Source organism: Vicugna pacos, unplaced genomic scaffold (genome assembly GCF_048564905.1).
Source record: "Vicugna pacos unplaced genomic scaffold, VicPac4 scaffold_20, whole genome shotgun sequence".
Taxonomy (NCBI): domain Eukaryota; kingdom Metazoa; phylum Chordata; class Mammalia; order Artiodactyla; family Camelidae; genus Vicugna; species Vicugna pacos.
Genome location: NW_027328741.1, coordinates 95875164 through 95895588, shown reverse-complemented (window position 1 = coordinate 95895588; position 20425 = coordinate 95875164). Strand labels below are relative to the sequence as shown.

Here is a 20425-nt window from a genome sequence, read left to right as displayed (position 1 = left end):
CTTCAATATCTTTGGAACTGAAAATGGTACTTCCTGTTTCTTTTACTGTACTTCTTCACCTCTACTGCTCAGGTAATATCAGGTATGTAATGTGGACTTCTAGGGCTTTGTTAAGTGAAAATTTTAGACTTTTGGCTCTACGCAATTCCATGGGATTTCTGTGCGGACAATTTCTCCTAGACATTGATGCCATATCGTGTTCCTGTGTGTGTTGTCTGGTATATCTCCAATTGCTGTTGTTGCATTAGTTTTGATGAAAAACCAATACTATTTCGATTTGCATAACTTCATTTTGATAATGCTTATCTCACAATTCTGAAAGTGCGCAGGACACTTCCTCTTGTGGAAATGAAGCTTTTAAAGGTTCTCAGCTCTGCATTCTGCTCTAGGTCATTTTGGAGTGTTTCCAAAACAGCAAACTGAGAGTGCGCTTGTGCTTTGTAGTTCCACGGGAATGTCCCAATGAAAGCAGTTCTTCTCAGAGCTTCTCTGTCTACAGAAACACCAGTGGAAGCATATCTAAGGATGTCACATATCAGGGCCTGCTGGAATGATCCCGCAGACCTACCTTGGTGTCCTCGGTGCCGTACCGTGCTGGTGCCATCCAAAATGTAGCATCCGCTTTAGGGAGATAATGCTGTAGGTAATGCTTCCTCTTCTAACGCTGTGGACTTGGACCACTCTTCCTTGTCCTCTCATCCTTGTGGCACGGGTGCACGAAGGCAACCACACAGCTGTTGCGCATCCTGTGCCTCAAACCAAACCATAATCCCAGCCCAGGTTATGAATGTAGCAGATCCTAAGGCTTTTCATTCTGATTTCAAAACCAAGGCCCCCTGGATCCCTCAGACCAGATGAACGATATCTCTGATTCAGCCCCACACGTGCTCTATTGGCAAAATGCCCAATTGGTCCCTGGTCCTGCAGATGCACTGGGTGTGGCCATGGGACATATTGGTAATCTCAACCACGTGACCAGTTTTGATGCTTTATCATTGGTACACATTTTGGTTTGCTCTCTTGATTCGACCCACCACATCCCACAATGCACTCCAGATCCCTGAGACTCAGCGTGTGCCATCATTCGTAGCCCTATCCCTCACAGAACGTTGCCTCTGCTACCTCAAATGTGGCAGCTGGGATCTTGGACTCCGAATCAACTGTGGGGATATTTTGCGCTGGTTTCTTTGAGTTCTGTCAGCCAAGCATCTGCTGTGCACTCTTGTAAATCTCAGCACATCACCTTCTATCCCATGTCTCCTGTCCGCTTGAGAGTGTGCGTCCAAGTTAAACAGAGTTTCACCCTTGTTGCTCCATCACCAGGGGTCAGACCCTCACTGGATTCCATTTCCTGCTTTGCCTTCTCCTGCTTCCAGGTGTCCTGAGGCCTCATCCTGTCTTTGGAAGTAACAGACCTCTCTTCGGCAAGTGTCCTGTGCCAAGGGCTGGGTGAGTGGATGTTTCCATTGCTCTGTTCATGGGAGCGAGTGAGTGCAGGTTGCACTTCTTCTCTGCCAACTGGGCATCGATGAATCAACACTATCCAGATACATTTCACAGAAATGTGATATTTGCTTAGCTCTTTGTTTCTATACAGCCGTGGTGGGAGGGATGGTCCGAATACACCTGTTTTGACATTGTGTTGATATCTCATTTGCAGTCTTTAAGAAGTTTAAAAGAATTCATTTACATGTTTTGGGAGTTATACGGAAATGAAGTTATTTTTTGAAACACACTCAATCGACCTAGAAGCCAGACTTGTCAATTTTGGTAACATTTTGTCAGCTCGACGGAAAACCTAGACAGATAGAATGCAAATTGGCAGTCCAAACTGTTAAAGGGTTCATGTCGGCTCTTTACGGTTGAAGCCTCCGAAACCAACAGGAACCATGAAATAACTATTGGAAACTTGAAATAACCCCCAAACTTGGATACACTTGTGCATTGGTGCCCTTTACTCCCAATGACACCTACTGGCCAATATTGGCATTTCAAGGGGTAACATCCCTCTCTAGGTAAATACAAGAGGAAAGAAACCAAATATATACATTTAGGTTTGAATCCAAAAGCACCTAGAGGCATTCTAGCTAGGAGAACCCTGCTGCAATTATGCTAGTCTATGGAGAACCAGGTGTTCTTCTATCAGTGATGAGAATGCTTAATCATCCGATCATGTTGGGTAAAGCCATTTAACGCAACCAAGTCTGCACCCGCATGATATAGTGCCCACGGGGGCTTGACTCAAGTGAAAGACGATCCACATAAGCTGTGTCTTTTATATCATTGGCGACTTTTACAGTACAGTTCTCTTTCTGACTTGTACTCTTTACCTATACTGTCTTGAAAAATTGAGGCCTAATACAGATTCAAGTTCAGTCAGATTCCCCTCTCTTACCACACTCCCTTCACCCCAGGGAAGACATAAACACAACATTTGCTGAATCTAGCGGAAGGCCATCGTTTCTAGGTGTGAGCTAAGTATTCAATTCCTATCTATTTCAGCCAAGTTTATTGGACCTTTAAGGAGTTCACTGTTGTTCACAGAGTGTGAAGCTGGAGGAACTCTGATTCTAGGAGGGGCTTGTTTTACTCGTAATGGCTTCATTGCAGCTCAGCTACTGATCCTTCAAAATGGATGCCTGTGTGGAGGGGAGGGAAGGCAAGTGCTTGCTAGCTAGGCCCAAACCTGGGAAAAGGCTTACCTGGGCTTGGTGAATTCTGGTCTGAATGGCTTGGGAAGGCCCCTTGGGAAGTGTGGATTCCCATGACCTCTTCCAAGAACAGGAGCGTTTTGATCATCTCGGCCATCTCTTCTCTTGCAGACGTCAGGGACCTTGGACCCGTTCTTGGAGAAGAGAATTGAGGAACTTCCTCAAGTCCACGTTGGCACTCCGTATGTTTCTGCCAGTATCAGCGAGGTTCAATATGTCTCATGAATGTCTTTTGAGCCTGGTATCCTCTACAGCTGTCTCCACGCCAGTATTCTCCATTGTAGCAGAACATCTCTCATCCATGTGTTCGCATCTCTCCTCAATCCGTTCAGCCAGCTTTTCGGCCAGCTTCTCTTCGTGTCTCCCCTAAAGTTGACTTCACCAGGACTGGGCAAGTCTGAAAGTACCTCGGAGCCTCACCAGTAAGCTGATGACAGGCAGATCTTCCACTGTCTGCCCTTTCAGGTTCTGGAAACTGACCTGTGACCTCAGGTCTTTGGGCAGCAGCAGTATCTCGAACTTACACAGCTTCCCGGACCAAACACCTAAGCCAAGCTCCACAGAGGGCGGCAGCCCCTCCATCACACTGATCCACCCACAGAACTCTGCCCGGTTACCTAGGATCCAACAGCCACAACAAGCCTCGCGGTACACACCAACATTCCACCTGGAATCCAACCGCTAACTGCCATCCCCAATGGCTGCTGCATCTTGTCAGTGTTGGGGGAGGGGCTGCATCCGACGAGAAGTTCCTAAGGTAAATGTGATTCTACCCACTAGCGTCCCATGGGCCTTTCTTCTTCCCTCTTTCCTTTTGTTCAGATCTCTATGCACAGTACCAATGGAGGGAAGTGTGTCCCTTTTCAGTTGATGGTTTCACACGTCTTTAAACTTTCTAACAGTTCACAGTACACAGAGACCCACTAAAGGAGACTTATGTTCCTATAATATCCGTACACCCGGAATACATATGCGTCGCCTGATTTCTGCTGAAACACCCGCACTCTCAGGACATGGATCCATTGGTTTCATGGGGGCTGAAATTCCAAGAAATGAAACCAACCCCAATGTGCACTTTGCTGTCAGTCTCTTTTGCTCTTAGTACACTTTGGCAGAGCTACTTGCCTTTGTTATAGGCTTCTTACAATTCTTCTCTACGTAGCCTAGAATATGGCATTCCTTCATCCTGTTGGAAGACATACAAGTCTACATCACGGACTAGGAATCCATTTGATTCCAAATCGGCATTAGGGTTAGGTCACGCTATGTTCTTATGAATCAAAATTTACGAATATGAATGCACGCCTCCGAATACAAGTGTGCTGAGTACATGCAAGCCGCGATAATGGGTCGATGCATGCTGAATGATCCTTGACATCACCTTAAGTATTTTCTTTTGAATAATCATGGTTCCCTTGGTAAATATCAGCCAACCGTACCATTTTGGTGTTTGTTTGTTGGTTTGATTCTTTGTTGGTCTGCTTCTCGCTTGTATTGCAAACACGACAGGCCATGCATCTCTCCTTAAGCTTGAAACAGAGAGTCAAATAAGCTGATTCACTTAAGAGAGTGCTTCCAATCACCTATGATTTCCTGCTTCCCTCTCCCATCTTTAGGGTTTTGATGTCCTCCTTGCCTTCTTCTTGTTTCTTCTTTGCCACTCATGCTCTTCTTGCATTTCCAATAATGGTTTCTTCTTTCCATTTCATCTTGCTGCTTTTCTATTCAGGGTAGATTTCTCAACCATTCTTGTAGGATTAGTTTTGAACTGCTGAATTCTTTTAAGATTTGCCGGTTTGTGGAATTTTCTAGCTCTGCCGTTATTAGGACTGGCGGTCATGTGGCATAGGCTCCCCTAGGTGGCAGCATTTGGCCATTCAGGATATGGTCTGTGTCCTGGCACTCCTCCCTCTCCTGCAATATTGCTGCCGAGATATCAGCTGAATCCCCGCTTGAGGTTCCCTTGTGACTATGTTGTTTCCTCCAGGTGCATTTTAAATCACTGTGATATTCGTGAGCTTTGTTGATTTGAATCATACAGCTGCTGGTAGGTCTATTGGGATTCCACCTCCTTTGGATGCTGTGTAATTCCTGAATTCGCATACATGATTCTTTCTTGGCTTTCAGGAAGTTTCAGTCTGATTTTTCTACAGATAAATTTTCAGACATTTTTTGTTTCCTTATCTCTTGCTTTTCCATCTGGGACCCTTATGAATTCTAGTCTTTCATGCCCTGTCTTAACCCAGGGTTCAACAGCAATGTTTACATTGCTTTGCACTTGCTTTCCTATGTCTGCTTCTGACCGAGGTTTTTCTGATCCCATGTCTTCACAGTCATTCACGCGTCCCTCTGCATTATCTAGTCTGCTTACGACTAAATTTTAGCCCTGATATTATCACATCCATTGAGTTTCCTGATATTTTTTGGCTCGTCTTTAGACTTTCTCTTCCCCTTTTCCGGTATTCTGCCTTATGTGATTCTGAGACACTGTTGTTTTTCAGTGATTTCCTGACCTCCATTTTCAACACATGGTCTGGATAGCGTTTTGCAGTCTAGTTGTTTGAAAGCTTATCTTTTGGGCCTTCAATATCTTTGGAACTGAAAATGGTACTTCCTGTTTCTTTTACTGTACTTCTTCACCTCTACTGCTCAGGTAATATCAGGTATGTAATGTGGACTTCTAGGGCTTTGTTAAGTGAAAATTTTAGACTTTTGGCTCTACGCAATTCCATGGGATTTCTGTGCGGACAATTTCTCCTAGACATTGATGCCATATCGTGTTCCTGTGTGTGTTGTCTGGTATATCTCCAATTGCTGTTGTTGCATTAGTTTTGATGAAAAACCAATACTATTTCGATTTGCATAACTTCATTTTGATAATGCTTATCTCACAATTCTGAAAGTGCGCAGGACACTTCCTCTTGTGGAAATGAAGCTTTTAAAGGTTCTCAGCTCTGCATTCTGCTCTAGGTCATTTTGGAGTGTTTCCAAAACAGCAAACTGAGAGTGCGCTTGTGCTTTGTAGTTCCACGGGAATGTCCCAATGAAAGCAGTTCTTCTCAGAGCTTCTCTGTCTACAGAAACACCAGTGGAAGCATATCTATGGATGTCACATATCAGGGCCTGCTGGAATGATCCCGCAGACCTACCTTGGTGTCCTCGGTGCCGTACCGTGCTGGTGCCATCCAAAATGTAGCATCCGCTTTAGGGAGATAATGCTGTAGGTAATGCTTCCTCTTCTAACGCTGTGGACTTGGACCACTCTTCCTTGTCCTCTCATCCTTGTGGCACGGGTGCACGAAGGCAACCACACAGCTGTTGCGCATCCTGTGCCTCAAACCAAACCATAATCCCAGCCCAGGTTATGAATGTAGCAGATCCTAAGGCTTTTCATTCTGATTTCAAAACCAAGGCCCCCTGGATCCCTCAGACCAGATGAACGATATCTCTGATTCAGCCCCACACGTGCTCTATTGGCAAAATGCCCAATTGGTCCCTGGTCCTGCAGATGCACTGGGTGTGGCCATGGGACATATTGGTAATCTCAACCACGTGACCAGTTTTGATGCTTTATCATTGGTACACATTTTGGTTTGCTCTCTTGATTCGACCCACCACATCCCACAATGCACTCCAGATCCCTGAGACTCAGCGTGTGCCATCATTCGTAGCCCTATCCCTCACAGAACGTTGCCTCTGCTACCTCAAATGTGGCAGCTGGGATCTTGGACTCCGAATCAACTGTGGGGATATTTTGCGCTGGTTTCTTTGAGTTCTGTCAGCCAAGCATCTGCTGTGCACTCTTGTAAATCTCAGCACATCACCTTCTATCCCATGTCTCCTGTCCGCTTGAGAGTGTGCGTCCAAGTTAAACAGAGTTTCACCCTTGTTGCTCCATCACCAGGGGTCAGACCCTCACTGGATTCCATTTCCTGCTTTGCCTTCTCCTGCTTCCAGGTGTCCTGAGGCCTCATCCTGTCTTTGGAAGTAACAGACCTCTCTTCGGCAAGTGTCCTGTGCCAAGGGCTGGGTGAGTGGATGTTTCCATTGCTCTGTTCATGGGAGCGAGTGAGTGCAGGTTGCACTTCTTCTCTGCCAACTGGGCATCGATGAATCAACACTATCCAGATACATTTCACAGAAATGTGATATTTGCTTAGCTCTTTGTTTCTATACAGCCGTGGTGGGAGGGATGGTCCGAATACACCTGTTTTGACATTGTGTTGATATCTCATTTGCAGTCTTTAAGAAGTTTAAAAGAATTCATTTACATGTTTTGGGAGTTATACGGAAATGAAGTTATTTTTTGAAACACACTCAATCGACCTAGAAGCCAGACTTGTCAATTTTGGTAACATTTTGTCAGCTCGACGGAAAACCTAGACAGATAGAATGCAAATTGGCAGTCCAAACTGTTAAAGGGTTCATGTCGGCTCTTTACGGTTGAAGCCTCCGAAACCAACAGGAACCATGAAATAACTATTGGAAACTTGAAATAACCCCCAAACTTGGATACACTTGTGCATTGGTGCCCTTTACTCCCAATGACACCTACTGGCCAATATTGGCATTTCAAGGGGTAACATCCCTCTCTAGGAAAATACAAGAGGAAAGAAACCAAATATATACATTTAGGTTTGAATCCAAAAGCACCTAGAGGCATTCTAGCTAGGAGAACCCTGCTGCAATTATGCTAGTCTATGGAGAACCAGGTGTTCTTCTATCAGTGATGAGAACGCTTAATCATCCGATCATGTTGGGTAAAGCCATTTAACGCAACCAAGTCTGCACCCGCATGATATAGTGCCCACGGGGGCTTGACTCAAGTGAAAGACGATCCACATAAGCTGTGTCTTTTATATCATTGGCGACTTTTACAGTACAGTTCTCTTTCTGACTTGTACTCTTTACCTATACTGTCTTGAAAAATTGAGGCCTAATACAGATTCAAGTTCAGTCAGATTCCCCTCTCTTACCACACTCCCTTCACCCCAGGGAAGACATAAGCACAACATTTGCTGAATCTAGCGGAAGGCCATCGTTTCTAGGTGTGAGCTAAGTATTCAATTCCTATCTATTTCAGCCAAGTTTATTGGACCTTTAAGGAGTTCACTGTTGTTCACAGAGTGTGAAGCTGGAGGAACTCTGATTCTAGGAGGGGCTTGTTTTACTCGTAATGGCTTCATTGCAGCTCAGCTACTGATCCTTCAAAATGGATGCCTGTGTGGAGGGGAGGGAAGGCAAGTGCTTGCTAGCTAGGCCCAAACCTGGGAAAAGGCTTACCTGGGCTTGGTGAATTCTGGTCTGAATGGCTTGGGAAGGCCCCTTGGGAAGTGTGGATTCCCATGACCTCTTCCAAGAACAGGAGCGTTTTGATCATCTCTGCCATCTCTTCTCTTGCAGACGTCAGGGACCTTGGACCCGTTCTTGGAGAAGAGAATTGAGGAACTTCCTCAAGTCCACGTTGGCACTCCGTATGTTTCTGCCAGTATCAGCGAGGTTCAATATGTCTCATGAGTGTCTTTTGAGCCTGGTATCCTCTACAGCTGTCTCCACGCCAGTATTCTCCATTGTAGCAGAACATCTCTCATCCATGTGTTCGCATCTCTCCTCAATCCGTTCAGCCAGCTTTTCGGCCAGCTTCTCTTCGTGTCTCCCCTAAAGTTGACTTCACCAGGACTGGGCAAGTCTGAAAGTACCTCGGAGCCTCACCAGTAAGCTGATGACAGGCAGATCTTCCACTGTCTGCCCTTTCAGGTTCTGGAAACTGACCTGTGACCTCAGGTCTTTGGGCAGCAGCAGTATCTCGAACTTACACAGCTTCCCGGACCAAACACCTAAGCCAAGCTCCACAGAGGGCGGCAGCCCCTCCATCACACTGATCCACCCACAGAACTCTGCCCGGTTACCTAGGATCCAACAGCCACAACAAGCCTCGCGGTACACACCAACATTCCACCTGGAATCCAACCGCTAACTGCCATCCCCAATGGCTGCTGCATCTTGTCAGTGTTGGGGGAGGGGCTGCATCCGACGAGAAGTTCCTAAGGTAAATGTGATTCTACCCACTAGCGTCCCATGGGCCTTTCTTCTTCCCTCTTTCCTTTTGTTCAGATCTCTATGCACAGTACCAATGGAGGGAAGTGTGTCCCTTTTCAGTTGATGGTTTCACACGTCTTTAAACTTTCTAACAGTTCACAGTACACAGAGACCCACTAAAGGAGACTTATGTTCCTATAATATCCGTACACCCGGAATACATATGCGTCGCCTGATTTCTGCTGAAACACCCGCACTCTCAGGACATGGATCCATTGGTTTCATGGGGGCTGAAATTCCAAGAAATGAAACCAACCCCAATGTGCACTTTGCTGTCAGTCTCTTTTGCTCTTAGTACACTTTGGCAGAGCTACTTGCCTTTGTTATAGGCTTCTTACAATTCTTCTCTACGTAGCCTAGAATATGGCATTCCTTCATCCTGTTGGAAGACATACAAGTCTACATCACGGACTAGGAATCCATTTGATTCCAAATCGGCATTAGGGTTAGGTCACGCTATGTTCTTATGAATCAAAATTTACGAATATGAATGCACGCCTCCGAATACAAGTGTGCTGAGTACATGCAAGCCGCGATAATGGGTCGATGCATGCTGAATGATCCTTGACATCACCTTAAGTATTTTCTTTTGAATAATCATGGTTCCCTTGGTAAATATCAGCCAACCGTACCATTTTGGTGTTTGTTTGTTGGTTTGATTCTTTGTTGGTCTGCTTCTCGCTTGTATTGCAAACACGACAGGCCATGCATCTCTCCTTAAGCTTGAAACAGAGAGTCAAATAAGCTGATTCACTTAAGAGAGTGCTTCCAATCACCTATGATTTCCTGCTTCCCTCTCCCATCTTTAGGGTTTTGATGTCCTCCTTGCCTTCTTCTTGTTTCTTCTTTGCCACTCATGCTCTTCTTGCATTTCCAATAATGGTTTCTTCTTTCCATTTCATCTTGCTGCTTTTCTATTCAGGGTAGATTTCTCAACCATTCTTGTAGGATAAGTTTTGAACTGCTGAATTCTTTTAAGATTTGCCGGTTTGTGGAATTTTCTAGCTCTGCCGTTATTAGGACTGGCGGTCATGTGGCATAGGCTCCCCTAGGTGGCAGCATTTGGCCATTCAGGATATGGTCTGTGTCCTGGCACTCCTCCCTCTCCTGCAATATTGCTGCCGAGATATCAGCTGAATCCCCGCTTGAGGTTCCCTTGTGACTATGTTGTTTCCTCCAGGTGCATTTTAAATCACTGTGATATTCGTGAGCTTTGTTGATTTGAATCATACAGCTGCTGGTAGGTCTATTGGGATTCCACCTCCTTTGGATGCTGTGTAATTCCTGAATTCGCATACATGATTCTTTCTTGGCTTTCAGGAAGTTTCAGTCTGATTTTTCTACAGATAAATTTTCAGACATTTTTTGTTTCCTTATCTCTTGCTTTTCCATCTGGGACCCTTATGAATTCTAGTCTTTCATGCCCTGTCTTAACCCAGGGTTCAACAGCAATGTTTACATTGCTTTGCACTTGCTTTCCTATGTCTGCTTCTGACCGAGGTTTTTCTGATCCCATGTCTTCACAGTCATTCACGCGTCCCTCTGCATTATCTAGTCTGCTTACGACTAAATTTTAGCCCTGATATTATCACATCCATTGAGTTTCCTGATATTTTTTGGCTCGTCTTTAGACTTTCTCTTCCCCTTTTCCGGTATTCTGCCTTATGTGATTCTGAGACACTGTTGTTTTTCAGTGATTTCCTGACCTCCATTTTCAACACATGGTCTGGATAGCGTTTTGCAGTCTAGTTGTTTGAAAGCTTATCTTTTGGGCCTTCAATATCTTTGGAACTGAAAATGGTACTTCCTGTTTCTTTTACTGTACTTCTTCACCTCTACTGCTCAGGTAATATCAGGTATGTAATGTGGACTTCTAGGGCTTTGTTAAGTGAAAATTTTAGACTTTTGGCTCTACGCAATTCCATGGGATTTCTGTGCGGACAATTTCTCCTAGACATTGATGCCATATCGTGTTCCTGTGTGTGTTGTCTGGTATATCTCCAATTGCTGTTGTTGCATTAGTTTTGATGAAAAACCAATACTATTTCGATTTGCATAACTTCATTTTGATAATGCTTATCTCACAATTCTGAAAGTGCACAGGACACTTCCTCTTGTGGAAATGAAGCTTTTAAAGGTTCTCAGCTCTGCATTCTGCTCTAGGTCATTTTGGAGTGTTTCCAAAACAGCAAACTGAGAGTGCGCTTGTGCTTTGTAGTTCCACGGGAATGTCCCAATGAAAGCAGTTCTTCTCAGAGCTTCTCTGTCTACAGAAACACCAGTGGAAGCATATCTATGGATGTCACATATCAGGGCCTGCTGGAATGATCCCGCAGACCTACCTTGGTGTCCTCGGTGCCGTACCGTGCTGGTGCCATCCAAAATGTAGCATCCGCTTTAGGGAGATAATGCTGTAGGTAATGCTTCCTCTTCTAACGCTGTGGACTTGGACCACTCTTCCTTGTCCTCTCATCCTTGTGGCACGGGTGCACGAAGGCAACCACACAGCTGTTGCGCATCCTGTGCCTCAAACCAAACCATAATCCCAGCCCAGGTTATGAATGTAGCAGATCCTAAGGCTTTTCATTCTGATTTCAAAACCAAGGCCCCCTGGATCCCTCAGACCAGATGAACGATATCTCTGATTCAGCCCCACACGTGCTCTATTGGCAAAATGCCCAATTGGTCCCTGGTCCTGCAGATGCACTGGGTGTGGCCATGGGACATATTGGTAATCTCAACCACGTGACCAGTTTTGATGCTTTATCATTGGTACACATTTTGGTTTGCTCTCTTGATTCGACCCACCACATCCCACAATGCACTCCAGATCCCTGAGACTCAGCGTGTGCCATCATTCGTAGCCCTATCCCTCACAGAACGTTGCCTCTGCTACCTCAAATGTGGCAGCTGGGATCTTGGACTCCGAATCAACTGTGGGGATATTTTGCGCTGGTTTCTTTGAGTTCTGTCAGCCAAGCATCTGCTGTGCACTCTTGTAAATCTCAGCACATCACCTTCTATCCCATGTCTCCTGTCCGCTTGAGAGTGTGCGTCCAAGTTAAACAGAGTTTCACCCTTGTTGCTCCATCACCAGGGGTCAGACCCTCACTGGATTCCATTTCCTGCTTTGCCTTCTCCTGCTTCCAGGTGTCCTGAGGCCTCATCCTGTCTTTGGAAGTAACAGACCTCTCTTCGGCAAGTGTCCTGTGCCAAGGGCTGGGTGAGTGGATGTTTCCATTGCTCTGTTCATGGGAGCGAGTGAGTGCAGGTTGCACTTCTTCTCTGCCAACTGGGCATCGATGAATCAACACTATCCAGATACATTTCACAGAAATGTGATATTTGCTTAGCTCTTTGTTTCTATACAGCCGTGGTGGGAGGGATGGTCCGAATACACCTGTTTTGACATTGTGTTGATATCTCATTTGCAGTCTTTAAGAAGTTTAAAAGAATTCATTTACATGTTTTGGGAGTTATACGGAAATGAAGTTATTTTTTGAAACACACTCAATCGACCTAGAAGCCAGACTTGTCAATTTTGGTAACATTTTGTCAGCTCGACGGAAAACCTAGACAGATACAATGCAAATTGGCAGTCCAAACTGTTAAAGGGTTCATGTCGGCTCTTTACGGTTGAAGCCTCCGAAACCAACAGGAACCATGAAATAACTATTGGAAACTTGAAATAACCCCCAAACTTGGATACACTTGTGCATTGGTGCCCTTTACTCCCAATGACACCTACTGGCCAATATTGGCATTTCAAGGGGTAACATCCCTCTCTAGGTAAATACAAGAGGAAAGAAACCAAATATATACATTTAGGTTTGAATCCAAAAGCACCTAGAGGCATTCTAGCTAGGAGAACCCTGCTGCAATTATGCTAGTCTATGGAGAACCAGGTGTTCTTCTATCAGTGATGAGAACGCTTAATCATCCGATCATGTTGGGTAAAGCCATTTAACGCAACCAAGTCTGCACCCGCATGATATAGTGCCCACGGGGGCTTGACTCAAGTGAAAGACGATCCACATAAGCTGTGTCTTTTATATCATTGGCGACTTTTACAGTACAGTTCTCTTTCTGACTTGTACTCTTTACCTATACTGTCTTGAAAAATTGAGGCCTAATACAGATTCAAGTTCAGTCAGATTCCCCTCTCTTACCACACTCCCTTCACCCCAGGGAAGACATAAGCACAACATTTGCTGAATCTAGCGGAAGGCCATCGTTTCTAGGTGTGAGCTAAGTATTCAATTCCTATCTATTTCAGCCAAGTTTATTGGACCTTTAAGGAGTTCACTGTTGTTCACAGAGTGTGAAGCTGGAGGAACTCTGATTCTAGGAGGGGCTTGTTTTACTCGTAATGGCTTCATTGCAGCTCAGCTACTGATCCTTCAAAATGGATGCCTGTGTGGAGGGGAGGGAAGGCAAGTGCTTGCTAGCTAGGCCCAAACCTGGGAAAAGGCTTACCTGGGCTTGGTGAATTCTGGTCTGAATGGCTTGGGAAGGCCCCTTGGGAAGTGTGGATTCCCATGACCTCTTCCAAGAACAGGAGCGTTTTGATCATCTCGGCCATCTCTTCTCTTGCAGACGTCAGGGACCTTGGACCCGTTCTTGGAGAAGAGAATTGAGGAACTTCCTCAAGTCCACGTTGGCACTCCGTATGTTTCTGCCAGTATCAGCGAGGTTCAATATGTCTCATGAATGTCTTTTGAGCCTGGTATCCTCTACAGCTGTCTCCACGCCAGTATTCTCCATTGTAGCAGAACATCTCTCATCCATGTGTTCGCATCTCTCCTCAATCCGTTCAGCCAGCTTTTCGGCCAGCTTCTCTTCGTGTCTCCCCTAAAGTTGACTTCACCAGGACTGGGCAAGTCTGAAAGTACCTCGGAGCCTCACCAGTAAGCTGATGACAGGCAGATCTTCCACTGTCTGCCCTTTCAGGTTCTGGAAACTGACCTGTGACCTCAGGTCTTTGGGCAGCAGCAGTATCTCGAACTTACACAGCTTCCCGGACCAAACACCTAAGCCAAGCTCCACAGAGGGCGGCAGCCCCTCCATCACACTGATCCACCCACAGAACTCTGCCCGGTTACCTAGGATCCAACAGCCACAACAAGCCTCGCGGTACACACCAACATTCCACCTGGAATCCAACCGCTAACTGCCATCCCCAATGGCTGCTGCATCTTGTCAGTGTTGGGGGAGGGGCTGCATCCGACGAGAAGTTCCTAAGGTAAATGTGATTCTACCCACTAGCGTCCCATGGGCCTTTCTTCTTCCCTCTTTCCTTTTGTTCAGATCTCTATGCACAGTACCAATGGAGGGAAGTGTGTCCCTTTTCAGTTGATGGTTTCACACGTCTTTAAACTTTCTAACAGTTCACAGTACACAGAGACCCACTAAAGGAGACTTATGTTCCTATAATATCCGTACACCCGGAATACATATGCGTCGCCTGATTTCTGCTGAAACACCCGCACTCTCAGGACATGGATCCATTGGTTTCATGGGGGCTGAAATTCCAAGAAATGAAACCAACCCCAATGTGCACTTTGCTGTCAGTCTCTTTTGCTCTTAGTACACTTTGGCAGAGCTACTTGCCTTTGTTATAGGCTTCTTACAATTCTTCTCTACGTAGCCTAGAATATGGCATTCCTTCATCCTGTTGGAAGACATACAAGTCTACATCACGGACTAGGAATCCATTTGATTCCAAATCGGCATTAGGGTTAGGTCACGATATGTTCTTATGAATCAAAATTTACGAATATGAATGCACGCCTCCGAATACAAGTGTGCTGAGTACATGCAAGCCGCGATAATGGGTCGATGCATGCTGAATGATCCTTGACATCACCTTAAGTATTTTCTTTTGAATAATCATGGTTCCCTTGGTAAATATCAGCCAACCGTACCATTTTGGTGTTTGTTTGTTGGTTTGATTCTTTGTTGGTCTGCTTCTCGCTTGTATTGCAAACACGACAGGCCATGCATCTCTCCTTAAGCTTGAAACAGAGAGTCAAATAAGCTGATTCACTTAAGAGAGTGCTTCCAATCACCTATGATTTCCTGCTTCCCTCTCCCATCTTTAGGGTTTTGATGTCCTCCTTGCCTTCTTCTTGTTTCTTCTTTGCCACTCATGCTCTTCTTGCATTTCCAATAATGGTTTCTTCTTTCCATTTCATCTTGCTGCTTTTCTATTCAGGGTAGATTTCTTAACCATTCTTGTAGGATAAGTTTTGAACTGCTGAATTCTTTTAAGATTTGCCGGTTTGTGGAATTTTCTAGCTCTGCCGTTATTAGGACTGGCGGTCATGTGGCATAGGCTCCCCTAGGTGGCAGCATTTGGCCATTCAGGATATGGTCTGTGTCCTGGCACTCCTCCCTCTCCTGCAATATTGCTGCCGAGATATCAGCTGAATCCCCTCTTGAGGTTCCCTTGTGACTATGTTGTTTCCTCCAGGTGCATTTTAAATCACTGTGATATTCGTGAGCTTTGTTGATTTGAATCATACAGCTGCTGGTAGGTCTATTGGGATTCCACCTCCTTTGGATGCTGTGTAATTCCTGAATTCGCATACATGATTCTTTCTTGGCTTTCAGGAAGTTTCAGTCTGATTTTTCTACAGATAAATTTTCAGACATTTTTTGTTTCCTTATCTCTTGCTTTTCCATCTGGGACCCTTATGAATTCTAGTCTTTCATGCCCTGTCTTAACCCAGGGTTCAACAGCAATGTTTACATTGCTTTGCACTTGCTTTCCTATGTCTGCTTCTGACCGAGGTTTTTCTGATCCCATGTCTTCACAGTCATTCACGCGTCCCTCTGCATTATCTAGTCTGCTTACGACTAAATTTTAGCCCTGATATTATCACATCCATTGAGTTTCCTGATATTTTTTGGCTCGTCTTTAGACTTTCTCTTCCCCTTTTCCGGTATTCTGCCTTATGTGATTCTGAGACACTGTTGTTTTTCAGTGATTTCCTGACCTCCATTTTCAACACATGGTCTGGATAGCGTTTTGCAGTCTAGTTGTTTGAAAGCTTATCTTTTGGGCCTTCAATATCTTTGGAACTGAAAATGGTACTTCCTGTTTCTTTTACTGTACTTCTTCACCTCTACTGCTCAGGTAATATCAGGTATGTAATGTGGACTTCTAGGGCTTTGTTAAGTGAAAATTTTAGACTTTTGGCTCTACGCAATTCCATGGGATTTCTGTGCGGACAATTTCTCCTAGACATTGATGCCATATCGTGTTCCTGTGTGTGTTGTCTGGTATATCTCCAATTGCTGTTGTTGCATTAGTTTTGATGAAAAACCAATACTATTTCGATTTGCATAACTTCATTTTGATAATGCTTATCTCACAATTCTGAAAGTGCGCAGGACACTTCCTCTTGTGGAAATGAAGCTTTTAAAGGTTCTCAGCTCTGCATTCTGCTCTAGGTCATTTTGGAGTGTTTCCAAAACAGCAAACTGAGAGTGCGCTTGTGCTTTGTAGTTCCACGGGAATGTCCCAATGAAAGCAGTTCTTCTCAGAGCTTCTCTGTCTACAGAAACACCAGTGGAAGCATATCTAAGGATGTCACATATCAGGGCCTGCTGGAATGATCCCGCAGACCTACCTTGGTGTCCTCGGTGCCGTACCGTGCTGGTGCCATCCAAAAGGTAGCATCCGCTTTAGGGAGATAATGCTGTAGGTAATGCTTCCTCTTCTAACGCTGTGGACTTGGACCACTCTTCCTTGTCCTCTCATCCTTGTGGCACGGGTGCACGAAGGCAACCACACAGCTGTTGCGCATCCTGTGCCTCAAACCAAACCATAATCCCAGCCCAGGTTATGAATGTAGCAGATCCTAAGGCTTTTCATTCTGATTTCAAAACCAAGGCCCCCTGGATCCCTCAGACCAGATGAACGATATCTCTGATTCAGCCCCACACGTGCTCTATTGGCAAAATGCCCAATTGGTCCCTGGTCCTGCAGATGCACTGGGTGTGGCCATGGGACATATTGGTAATCTCAACCACGTGACCAGTTTTGATGCTTTATCATTGGTACACATTTTGGTTTGCTCTCTTGATTCGACCCACCACATCCCACAATGCACTCCAGATCCCTGAGACTCAGCGTGTGCCATCATTCGTAGCCCTATCCCTCACAGAACGTTGCCTCTGCTACCTCAAATGTGGCAGCTGGGATCTTGGACTCCGAATCAACTGTGGGGATATTTTGCACTGGTTTCTTTGAGTTCTGTCAGCCAAGCATCTGCTGTGCACTCTTGTAAATCTCAGCACATCACCTTCTATCCCATGTCTCCTGTCCGCTTGAGAGTGTGCGTCCAAGTTAAACAGAGTTTCACCCTTGTTGCTCCATCACCAGGGGTCAGACCCTCACTGGATTCCATTTCCTGCTTTGCCTTCTCCTGCTTCCAGGTGTCCTGAGGCCTCATCCTGTCTTTGGAAGTAACAGACCTCTCTTCGGCAAGTGTCCTGTGCCAAGGGCTGGGTGAGTGGATGTTTCCATTGCTCTGTTCATGGGAGCGAGTGAGTGCAGGTTGCACTTCTTCTCTGCCAACTGGGCATCGATGAATCAACACTATCCAGATACATTTCACAGAAATGTGATATTTGCTTAGCTCTTTGTTTCTATACAGCCGTGGTGGGAGGGATGGTCCGAATACACCTGTTTTGACATTGTGTTGATATCTCATTTGCAGTCTTTAAGAAGTTTAAAAGAATTCATTTACATGTTTTGGGAGTTATACGGAAATGAAGTTATTTTTTGAAACACACTCAATCGACCTAGAAGCCAGACTTGTCAATTTTGGTAACATTTTGTCAGCTCGACGGAAAACCTAGACAGATACAATGCAAATTGGCAGTCCAAACTGTTAAAGGGTTCATGTCGGCTCTTTACGGTTGAAGCCTCCGAAACCAACAGGAACCATGAAATAACTATTGGAAACTTGAAATAACCCCCAAACTTGGATACACTTGTGCATTGGTGCCCTTTACTCCCAATGACACCTACTGGCCAATATTGGCATTTCAAGGGGTAACATCCCTCTCTAGGAAAATACAAGAGGAAAGAAACCAAATATATACATTTAGGTTTGAATCCAAAAGCACCTAGAGGCATTCTAGCTAGGAGAACCCTGCTGCAATTATGCTAGTCTATGGAGAACCAGGTGTTCTTCTATCAGTGATGAGAACGCTTAATCATCCGATCATGTTGGGTAAAGCCATTTAACGCAACCAAGTCTGCACCCGCATGATATAGTGCCCACGGGGGCTTGACTCAAGTGAAAGACGATCCACATAAGCTGTGTCTTTTATATCATTGGCGACTTTTACAGTACAGTTCTCTTTCTGACTTGTACTCTTTACCTATACTGTCTTGAAAAATTGAGGCCTAATACAGATTCAAGTTCAGTCAGATTCCCCTCTCTTACCACACTCCCTTCACCCCAGGGAAGACATAAGCACAACATTTGCTGAATCTAGCGGAAGGCCATCGTTTCTAGGTGTGAGCTAAGTATTCAATTCCTATCTATTTCAGCCAAGTTTATTGGACCTTTAAGGAGTTCACTGTTGTTCACAGAGTGTGAAGCTGGAGGAACTCTGATTCTAGGAGGGGCTTGTTTTACTCGTAATGGCTTCATTGCAGCTCAGCTACTGATCCTTCAAAATGGATGCCTGTGTGGAGGGGAGGGAAGGCAAGTGCTTGCTAGCTAGGCCCAAACCTGGGAAAAGGCTTACCTGGGCTTGGTGAATTCTGGTCTGAATGGCTTGGGAAGGCCCCTTGGGAAGTGTGGATTCCCATGACCTCTTCCAAGAACAGGAGCGTTTTGATCATCTCTGCCATCTCTTCTCTTGCAGACGTCAGGGACCTTGGACCCGTTCTTGGAGAAGAGAATTGAGGAACTTCCTCAAGTCCACGTTGGCACTCCGTATGTTTCTGCCAGTATCAGCGAGGTTCAATATGTCTCATGAGTGTCTTTTGAGCCTGGTATCCTCTACAGCTGTCTCCACGCCAGTATTCTCCATTGTAGCAGAACATCTCTCATCCATGTGTTCGCATCTCTCCTCAATCCGTTCAGCCAGCTTTTCGGCCAGCTTCTCTTCGTGTCTCCCCTAAAGTTGACTTCACCAGGACTGGGCAAGTCTGAAAGTACCTCGGAGCCTCACCAGTAAGCTGATGACAGGCAGATCTTCCACTGTCTGCCCTTTCAGGTTCTGGAAACTGACCTGTGACCTCAGGTCTTTGGGCAGCAGCAGTATCTCGAACTTACACAGCTTCCCGGACCAAACACCTAAGCCAAGCTCCACAGAGGGCGGCAGCCCCTCCATCACACTGATCCACCCACAGAACTCTGCCCGGTTACCTAGGATCCAACAGCCACAACAAGCCTCGCGGTACACACCAACATTCCACCTGGAATCCAACCGCTAACTGCCATCCCCAATGGCTGCTGCATCTTGTCAGTGTTGGGGGAGGGGCTGCATCCGACGAGAAGTTCCTAAGGTAAATGTGATTCTACCCACTAGCGTCCCATGGGCCTTTCTTCTTCCCTCTTTCCTTTTGTTCAGATCTCTATGCACAGTACCAATGGAGGGAAGTGTGTCCCTTTTCAGTTGATGGTTTCACACGTCTTTAAACTTTCTAACAGTTCACAGTACACAGAGACCCACTAAAGGAGACTTATGTTCCTATAATATCCGTACACCCGGAATACATATGCGTCGCCTGATTTCTGCTGAAACACCCGCACTCTCAGGACATGGATCCATTGGTTTCATGGGGGCTGAAATTCCAAGAAATGAAACCAACCCCAATGTGCACTTTGCTGTCAGTCTCTTTTGCTCTTAGTACACTTTGGCAGAGCTACTTGCCTTTGTTATAGGCTTCTTACAATTCTTCTCTACGTAGCCTAGAATATGGCATTCCTTCATCCTGTTGGAAGACATACAAGTCTACATCACGGACTAGGAATCCATTTGATTCCAAATCGGCATTAGGGTTAGGTCACGCTATGTTCTTATGAATCAAAATTTACGAATATGAATGCACGCCTCCGAATACAAGTGTGCTGAGTACATGCAAGCCGCGATAATGGGTCGATGCATGCTGAATGATCCTTGACATCACCTTAAGTATTTTCTTTTGAATAATCATGGTTCCCTTGGTAAATATCAGCCAACCGTACCATTTTGGTGTTTGTTTGTTGGTTTGATTCTTTGTTGGTCTGCTTCTCGCTTGTATTGCAAACACGACAGGCCATGCATCTCTCCTTAAGCTTGAAACAGAGAGTCAAATAAGCTGATTCACTTAAGAGAGTGCTTCCAATCACCTATGATTTCCTGCTTCCCTCTCCCATCTTTAGGGTTTTGATGTCCTCCTTGCCTTCTTCTTGTTTCTTCTTTGCCACTCATGCTCTTCTTGCATTTCCAATAATGGTTTCTTCTTTCCATTTCATCTTGCTGCTTTTCTATTCAGGGTAGATTTCTCAACCATTCTTGTAGGATAAGTTTTGAACTGCTGAATTCTTTTAAGATTTGCCGGTTTGTGGAATTTTCTAGCTCTGCCGTTATTAGGACTGGCGGTC

At 45.3% G+C, this 20425-nt stretch overlaps 2 long non-coding RNA genes across 2 annotated transcripts; both read left to right on the top strand.

Moving 5' to 3' along the window:
- Positions 1–3363: 3363 nt before the first annotated feature.
- On the top strand, positions 3364–8308 carry LOC140693863 (uncharacterized). The gene is made up of 3 exons (XR_012069566.1): positions 3364–3468; positions 6669–6741; positions 8115–8308. It is a non-coding gene; the product is annotated as an uncharacterized lncRNA (long non-coding RNA).
- A 5660-nt stretch (positions 8309–13968) lies between these two features.
- Positions 13969–18892, top strand: LOC140693864 (uncharacterized). The gene is made up of 3 exons (XR_012069567.1): positions 13969–14052; positions 17253–17325; positions 18699–18892. It is a non-coding gene; the product is annotated as an uncharacterized lncRNA (long non-coding RNA).
- The last annotated feature ends 1533 nt before the right edge of the window (positions 18893–20425 follow it).